The sequence below is a fragment of the Hyla sarda genome, chromosome 1, assembly GCF_029499605.1.
Source record: "Hyla sarda isolate aHylSar1 chromosome 1, aHylSar1.hap1, whole genome shotgun sequence".
In the NCBI taxonomy this organism is placed as follows: domain Eukaryota; kingdom Metazoa; phylum Chordata; class Amphibia; order Anura; family Hylidae; genus Hyla; species Hyla sarda.
Genome location: NC_079189.1, coordinates 596887141 through 596896605, shown reverse-complemented (window position 1 = coordinate 596896605; position 9465 = coordinate 596887141). Strand labels below are relative to the sequence as shown.

The following is a 9465-nucleotide window of genomic DNA, read 5'->3' as shown; positions in this document are numbered from 1 at the left end:
TATTCTTGTAGATAGGAGCAGTATTATAGTAGTTATATTCTTGTATATAGGAGGCAGTATTATAGTAGTTATATTCTTGTATATAGGAGGCAGTATTATAGTAGTTATATTCTTGTAGATAGGAGGCAGTATTATAGTAGTTATATTCTTGTAGATAGGAGGCAGTATTATAGTAGTTATATTCTTGTATATAGGAGCAGTATTATAGTAGTTATATTCTTGTATATAGGAGGCAGTATTATAGTAGTTATATTCTTGTATATAGGAGGCAGTATTATAGTAGTTATATTCTTGTATATAGGAGCAGTATTATAGTAGTCATATTCTTGTATATACGAGCAGTATTATAGTAGTTATATTCTTGAATATAGGAGCAGTATTATAGTAGTTATATTCTTGTATATAGGAGCAGTATTATAGTAGTTATATTCTTGTACATAGGAGCAGTATTATAGTAGTTATATTCTTGTATATAGTGAGCAGTATTATAGTAGTTATATACAGTAGAAGACAAATGGTGGCATAGCTTACAGGTGCAACACTTGAAAGATGAATTCAGGGGAGGCAGTTCAAAGATTTGAGCAATACCAGGGTGTGCAGATTATGGATGAATTGTAGACAATAATGTAAGATAGAAGACTGGTAGATAAATCGCACTCACCCTCTGTAGTTGCAATTGTGAAGATTTTATTTCCAAGATGTACAACTGGAAAGAAATAGGCATGAGGTGTGGAGGGGTTCCGAGACAAACAACTAGTTTCACACCTGACGGTGCTTCCTCTGGTTTGAGAACGACGCTGGGGAGAAAGGGGCTGGATTTGAGCTACATCATGATAGCTTTCACCCAAATCACACAAGCCCTTCCGTGCAGTCAATTTCTTAGATTAAGAAAAATTAATAAAAATGATACTGATTTTGAAGTACAAGCAAATGACCTAATACAACGATTTCACAAAAGAGGCTACACGCTAAAGGACTTAAACTCCGCTTTGGAAAAAGCAAGAAAAATTCCCAGACATGATTTAATAACAAAAGAATAGAAAAAGAGCAAAAGTAAAAAAATAAATAATAAATTCAGCAAAAAAATTAATTGATTTATATTCTCTATTCAGTACAATGTGATGGCCAACACTATTAAACAAATCATTAAAAAAAAAACTGGTTCATCATTGAAAGTGACCCGTTTTTCAAATCAGTAGGGGTTGAAAAACCTATGATATCCTTCCGAAAAAGTAAAAGTATCAGTCATTTATTAGTACAAAGCACTCTCCCTCCTATTACCAAAAGTAATGAAGAAGAAAAGAATTGGCTACTCACCACCAGCCCAGCTGGAAATTACAGGTACGGGAACTGTCCACATTGTAAATTTTTCATCCCTGGAAAAAACTTCCAACTAGGAGGGAAATCAGAGTTAGGCACTTTATAGACCGGATGTCAGAATTGCAAATCGGATGTAGGAATATATGGCACATGAATACCGTATTTTAACATTTATAGTGTGCAAAATGAATAAAGATTACACTTTAAATTATCACTATTTGTAGGTGTATGGGAAGAAAGGGTATCTTTTGGACCACCTGTTGGTAATCCAATTTCTTGACACAGACTCCAAGTTCTTGTTGAATAGAGCTACATGCACCCAAATCTGCAGATTCCACATTGTATTTTTAGCCAAATTAAGGCAGCATCCGGGCTACTTTGAGCAACATGTAAGTGCCCAATATACGGTATACCACTGGCTTACCAATAAATATTGCCATTGAATACCAGTGCTGTGGAGTCGGATGAAATTTTGGGTACCTAGAGTCGGAGTCGGCAAACGATGCCCCGACTCCGACTCCTACAAAATTTAGATTGGAATAAAAAAAAAAGCAAGTTTAAATGTCCCAATTCACAAAAAGTTATAATTTTTGTAAGAATGAAGGCCAATGCATGCAACGCCTCACGTAACCGCAAAACGAACACGTTAAGTGACCGTGAAGAAGCATGCTTTTCATGTGCTTCACTGTATGGCACGCAACGCACAATTAGGAGCGGCAATACTTATACTTTCCATAGTGTTGTGTTCTGCTGTTACAGGGAACCCATGGGTAACCTAGCCTCTCACTGATAAGGGATTAAGTAAATGTGTTTTTTGCAGGACTAGAGACACTTGTATAAGTGAAGGGAATGGAGGGTCAATAGTTCATGACTGAAGCTGTAAATGATTGGAAAAACTGCTGCCATTCAGCTAAGGCTATAAAAACTTGTAAACTCCGATTGTTAGCTTAAACTTTAAACATGACTATGGGATTCTACTAGGGAAATCGGGGGAGATTTATTAAAACCTGTCCAGAGGAAAAGTTGCTGAGTTGCCCATAGCAACCAATCAGATCGCTTCTTTCATTTTTCACAAGGCCTCTGCAAAATGAAAGAATTGATCTGATTGGTTGCTATGGGCAACTCAGCAGCTTTTCCTCTGGACAGGTTTTGATAAATCTCCTCCATCATGTATAATAAATGCCCCTTCCTGGATCCTCCCACTGCCCTATCTTCAGCAGCAGATCAGCACACAAAAAGGAGAAGGCAGCAGCTTCTGCCCAACTACCTCTCTCTGCTAGAAGAACTTAGAAGAACTTTGTGGAACAGCTTCTTGAAATCAACTGTAAGTGTTTATAAATACATTTGCATATTAATACAGAGGAGTCGGAGTCGGAACATTTATCTACCGACTTAACAGCCCTGTTGAATACTATATAGTGCCCTATAAACGCCTCTGTGTGCTGATGTGTTTGCCTCGTGTTTGTAGTAATGTGTCTGCAGGATGCACAGTAGATACTACAGTATTCACAATAGTGACTGCAAGAACAAATCCTAATGTTGTCCTCCTGCTGAGAAGCCGCATGTTCAGGATGAGACATCACTAGATACACGGTGCAGCAACTTCATTCATCAAAACCGTGGTGACAATCTAGCGCCATGTGAGCTCCTCCGCCGCCCCGTACACACATACGTAGCTGTGATTTTGCTCCCTCTATGACACCTTCTGTAGCACTTGTAAGAATGAGTCAGAGACATTTTACTTAGTAGTTTTCCCACCTAAGATCTTTACTCTTCGCATAACATCCTCACATCAACCCAATATTATTAATTCGTCATATCAATTAGAACTGTCAATGATGGCACATAAGTCACATAAGTAATTGTATCTGCCACTGCTTCCTCCTCAATATGATTGATATACAGCAGGGCTGGCCCAAGACATTGTGCTGCCTGGGTCCAGGAGTGAAATGCTGCCCCCTGCCCGCCCCCTCAAAAAAAAGAAAAGAAAAAAAAAACTATGCAATTCCATATCAGTAGGACATGATAACAAAATAAAAATAAAAAAAATGCACTTATGTTTTTTTTTTTTTTTTTTTTTTTTACTTTTACACCATTTATTGTACGGTTTAGACAATTATGCACAGGGCAATACCTAATATGTTTATTTTTATTATGTTTACATGTTTTTTATATGGAAAATGGGAAAAAAAGGGGGGTGATCCGAACTTTTAACATGAAAGGTTAACCCCTTCACGACGAGCGACGTACATGTACAGCGCCGCAAAGTGTCACTTGGCACGCGGCGACGTACATGTACGTCGTGGGGTTCCGGGAGCGCCGCGTCACCGGTAGCGGTGATCGGCCTGGAATGACTGCTGTTATCGAACAGCAGGCATCCCGGCACATCGCCCAGGGGGGTCCTGAGACCCCCCCATGACCGCAGTGGGGGCAAATCGCAGGTCAATTCAGACCTGCGATCTACGCGATTCCGGGTCATACGGGTCACTGGTGACCCGGAAAATAAGAGGGATCGGGGGTGTCCGAGACACCCTCAATCCCCCTGAAGGGATAGGGGTTTGGTGGCAGGGGTGCCACCCCTCCTATCCCTGTTATTGGTCGGCCAAGCGACCGACTGATAGCAGACCGGGGGAGGGGAGGTTAAAGTTCGGTTCCCTCGCTTTGCCCACCTATCGGTGTCCGGGCAAAACGTGGGAACTGTCCAGGGACCGGCGCCGAAGGTCCCTTACCTGGATCCCGGAGCGCGATCCTCCATGCGGGGATCCCCCACGTGCAGAGGCGGTGGCAGCAATTCATCCAGGCTTTCCAGGTGAGTTGTTGCCTAGCAACATCCGGAGGGCCACAGTTTACTGTGGTCTCTAAACCGTGGCCCTCCAGATGTTGCAAAACTACAACTCCCAGCATGCCCAGACAGCTGTTTCACGACTTTTGCATGTGTAAAAAAAAAAAATTTTTATCCACTAAAATGTTGGTTTTCCCCCAAATTTCACATTTTTTGAAGGGTTAATAGCAGAAAAGACCCCCCAAAATTAGTAACCCCATCTCTTCTGAGTATGGAGGTACCCCATAAGTTGACCTGAAGTGCACTACGGGCGAACTACAATGCTCAGAAGAGAAGGAGTCATATTTGGCTTTTTGAGAGTAAATTTTGCTCGGGGGCATGTCGCATTTAGGAAGCCCCTATGGTGCCAGGACAGCAAAAAAAAACACATGGCATACCATTTTGGAAACTAGACCCCTTGAGGAACGTAACAAGGGATAAAGCGAGCCTTAATACCCCACAGGTGTTTCACAGGAAAAGCAGCAAAGTGAAGGAGAAAATTCAAAATCTTCACGGAATGTAATAAAGGGTGCAGTGAGCATTCACCCCCCACTGGTGTCTGACAGATCTTTGGAACAGTGGGCTGTGCAACATTTTTCATTTTCACAGACCACTGTTCCAAAGATCCATCAGACACCAGTGGGGTGTAAATGCTCACTGCACCCCATGTTACATTCCGTGAGGGGTGTAGTTTCCAAAATGGGGTCATATGTGGGTGTGTTTTTTTGCATTTGTCAGAACCGCTGTAACAATCAGCCACCCCTGTGCAAATCACCTCAAATGTGCATGGCGCACTCTCCCTTCTGGGCCTTGTTGTGTGCCTACAGAGCACTTTGCGCCCACATATGGGGTATCTCCGTACTCGGGAGAAATTGCGTTACACATTTTGGGGGGCGTTTTTCCCTTTTACCTCTTGTGAAAATTAAAAGTATAGGGCAACACCAGCATGTTAGTGTAAAAATGTTTATTTTTTTACACTAACATGCTGGTGTAGACCCCAACTGTCTAAAAAGGAGAAAAAGACCCCAAAATTTGTTAGGCAATTTCTCCCGAGTACGGCAATACCCCATATGTGACCCTATTCTGTTGCCTTGAAATACAACAGGGCTCCAAAGTGAGAGAGTGCCATGGGCATTTGAGGCCTAAATTAGGGACCTAAAGTGCACTACGGGCGAACTACAATGCTCAGAAGAGGAGTCATATTTGGCTTTTTGAGAGTAAATTTTGCTCGGGGGCATGTCGCATTTAGGAAGCCCCTATGGTACCAGGACAGCAAAAAAAAAAACACATGGCATACCATTTTGGAAACTAGACCCCTTGAGGAACGTAACAAGGGATAAAGTGAGCCTTAATACCCCACAGGTGTTTCACAGGAAAAGCAGCAAAGTGAAGGAGAAAATTCAAAATCTTCATTTTTTACACTCGCATGTTCTTGTAGACCCAATTTTTTAAATTTTTACAAGGGGTAAAAGGAGAAAATGTATACTTATATTTGTAGCCAAAATGAAGATTTTGAATTTTCTCCTTCACTTTGCTGCTTTTCCTGTGAAACACTTAAAGGGTTAAAACACTTACTGAATGTCATTTTGAATACTTTGGGGGGTACAGTTTAATTAATGGGGTCATTTGTGGGGTATTTCTAATATGAAGACCCTTCAAATCCACTTCAAACCTGAACTGGTCCCTGAAAAATAGTGAGTTTGAAAATTTTGTGAAAAATTGGAAAATTGCTGCTGAACTTTGAAGCCCTCTGGTGTCTTCCAAAAGTAAAAACACGTCAATTTTATGATGCAAACATAAAGTAGACATATTGTATATGTAAATCAAAAAACAAAATTATTTGGAATATCCATTTTCCATTGAAGCAGAGAGCTTCAAAGTTAGAAAAATGCAAAATTTTTAATTTTTTCATCAAATTTGGGGATTTTTCACCAAGAAAGGATGCAAGTTACCACAAAATGTACCACTATGTTAAAGTAGAATATGTCACGAAAAAACAATCCCTGAATCAGAATGATAACTAAAAGCATTCCAGAGTTATTAATGTTTAAAGTGACCCATTGTAGGGCCGGCCCTGACATACAGGGCTCCATGTTGAGAGCAGAAATGAGGCTGAGCGGTCGGCCCCTCCGACTGTTCACTGGAATTACCAGACAGCCACGGGCACCCAGCTCTTCTCTGGACATCAGGAAAGATACCTTCTCCAGGAATTATAAACTATTTTCCTTCCCGTTGGACACCAGGGAAGATAATTTTCCCCCATCCCCCAAAGACTTTAGGAAATATAACCTCCCTCCCCAGGAGGACAGCAGAGGAAAAGCGCGGGCACTGGGCTGCTGTGGAAGGTAACTACTGCGTCAGCTTTGGTGCTCCACTTATCTTCCTGACCAGGGACCTACTACTATGGACCATAGCAGTAGGTCTTAGACCAAAGAAACACCAAAGTGGGGCAGTATGGGGGCCTATAACTATATGGGGGACAACTACTTTATGGTAGCAATATGGGGGTCTACATTTATATAAGGGGCACAGAGGGAGCCTACTACTTTATGGGGGCCTACAACTATATGAAAGCACAGAGGGGGCCTAACTACTATATGGGGACACAAAGCAGGGACTGCATTACAAATTCTGGTGACAGAAGCAGCATAGTAGTGGAGACCCTGAGCTGCAGAATGTGTATTTTTCTTTACTATATACATGTGTGGGCTGCTGTCATTTGTTAGCCAGAACATTACGTGTATGATGTATGTGATGGTGTGTGGGTGCATGTGCGTGTATAGGAGCCGCGTCAGTGTTATCCGAAGGTGCCATTGTAGTAGAGCCTAGTAGGGGTAAGATTTGAAGGTGGAGGTTCTGATGGTCACACAGGACACAGTCTGGGTTTACACTACGAAATTTGCAACCGGAATTCCGCTTAGGAATTGCGGTCGGAAATTCTGGTGCAGCAGAATTCCATTGCGGGCAATAGGATTCTACTGCACAGTGCACACTATGGAATTTCAGCTGCGTATGTTCTACCGTGTTTTTAAAACAAATGACCGAAAAGCACAATTTTTACATCGGCATTACCGCAATGGATGACCACACCATAAAAATATGTTAATAGTTCACTTACCTCCTTCTCAGGTATATCTTATTCAGCATGGGAAAATCTTTTTTTTAGTAGGCTTGTTCTCACTCATTATTGGATTCGTATTCTCATGTTTCAGATTCTTCTTCTTCGGTGGACTCCTGAACCATCTCACAATCTGCATTTGCAATTTTCCATCTGAATTTTTAAGGATTTTAAATTGGCACACATTAAAGACTTTTAACGGTTGGGCAAAATGGAAAAAAAAATGGTGCAAAACCAAAACCTTACCTTTTTTTTTTTTTTTTTTTTTTTTTTTTAGAGCAACGTAACTAAGCTATGAGAATATGAAAATACAAAAGAAACATGTACTGTATCCCTTTGAGGTCATTATTTGCGCAAACTTTAGATGTTTGCAGCTGTTAATTTACCGTATTTTTCGCCGTATAAGACGCACTTTTTCTTCCCCAAAACTGGGGGGGGGAAAGTTGGTGCGTCTTATACGGCAAATACACAATAAAACCCTGTCCTATCGCGGCGGTCCCTGCAGCCATCAACGGCCGGGACCCGCAGCTAATACAGGACATCACCGATCGCGGTGATGCCCTGTATTAACCCTTCAGACGCGGCAATCAAAGCTGACCGCCACGTCTGAAGCGAAAGTGACACTAACCCGGCTGCTCAGTCGGGCTGTTCGGGACCGCCGCGGTGAAATTGCGGCATCCCGAACAGCTTACAGGACACCGGGAGGGCCCTTACCTGCCTCCTCGGTGTCTTCTCCGTGCCGGGATCCCCTGCATGGCCGGCGCTCTCCTTCGTCGTCATCACGTCGTCACGCACGACGTCCCATCATCCAGTAGGAGAGGCGTGCGTAGCGATGTGATGCCGGCGATGGAGAGCGAGGATACCGGTCAGCAGAGACGTTCCGGAGCAGCGTTGGCTGTCCGGGCATGCCGGGAGTTGTAGTTTTGCAACATCTGGAGGTCCGCAGGTTGAAGATCACTGTCCTATACTTTACATTGTATTTGGTACAGAATCTTTTTTTTCTAGATTTTCCTCCTTTAAAATTGGGTGCGTCTTATATGCCGGAGCGTCTTATATGGCGAAAAATACGGTACATTAAAGAGTACTCCAGGGCCTCAATTTCCTGTACGAAGTCCCTCCAGCTTACCCCTCATTGACGCGCTCAGGCCCCCACTTTTCGAGACAAGCATACATAACTGACAGCCTGCTCATCTTAGATGGTGGGAGCCGAAGCTCACCAAGGACCAGTACATGGAACGGGCTCCCTACTGGAGATAGTGGGGGGTCCCGGCAGTCAGACTCCCACGATCAGACACTTATCCCACTCAGTCGGCCGTCACTTGTGCTCCTCTTGGAAGGCGGAGGTCAGAGCGTGCAAAGGATGGGTAAACAGGTCTGGGCTACTGAAGATAGCGGGGGTCCCATCAGCCGGATTCCCCCACAATTGAACACTTATCACGCTCAGTTGGGAACTGAACTAATCCGACCGCTGGGCCCCTCTACGATCTCCAGTAGGGGGTCTGTTTAACATACCAGTCCTTGGCGTGTTCTGGCTTCCACAGAAGAGCGAGGTGACAGCCCGCAGAGCGGGTCATCACTTGCCGTCATCATGGAAGAAGGGGTGGGGGCAGAGCACGCCAAGGAAGAGTAAGTAGGACAGGCCTCCTACTGGAAAGTCAGACCCCCCCCACTCTCAGACACCTCACACAGCGGGCTGTCACTTGTGCTCGTATGGGAAGGTTGGGGGCCAAAGCTCGCAAAGGATGAGTAGGACAGGCCCCCTACTGGAGATAGCCGGGGGTCCCAGCAGTCAGAAAGGAGAGAAGTTCAGTTCCCCAGAGTACCTCTTAAATTATTTATGAGACCAAAACTACAGTATAATCAAAATCCAATCCGGTCTTTATACATAAGAGGCTACATGAGCACAGATACGCGGAGGACATGTTCATGCATTGTAATACATCATGTATGGGGGTCCTGTTGTCCGCAGTTCTCTAGTAGAGGACATGAACCCCCCAACGCTACCACCTACTCATTCTCATTGAGATATTCTGGTCTATTCTGCAGCGCACCATATGAAGTTCCGGCGGCGCTCCGATTGAGCACTATCTGTACCAAATGTTTTCCCGGAGCCTCTTTCCTGTTACCATGGAAACATTCACAGCCGTTACAAATTATAACATAGCATATGAAAAAAAAAAAGAGGAAGGAAGTGAATGAATGGATG

At 43.4% G+C, this 9465-nt stretch overlaps 1 long non-coding RNA gene across 1 annotated transcript in view; it reads right to left on the bottom strand.

Moving 5' to 3' along the window:
* Positions 1–511: 511 nt before the first annotated feature.
* The window catches only part of LOC130295928 (uncharacterized), a 34771-nt gene continuing 25817 nt past the window's right edge, over positions 512–9465 (bottom strand). The window contains exons 2-4 of the long non-coding RNA XR_008849052.1: positions 7260–7412; positions 1318–1393; positions 512–797 (exon numbers count right to left, since the gene is read on the bottom strand). This is a non-coding gene — a long non-coding RNA (uncharacterized LOC130295928). The remainder of the gene's footprint in view (positions 798–1317; positions 1394–7259; positions 7413–9465) is intronic.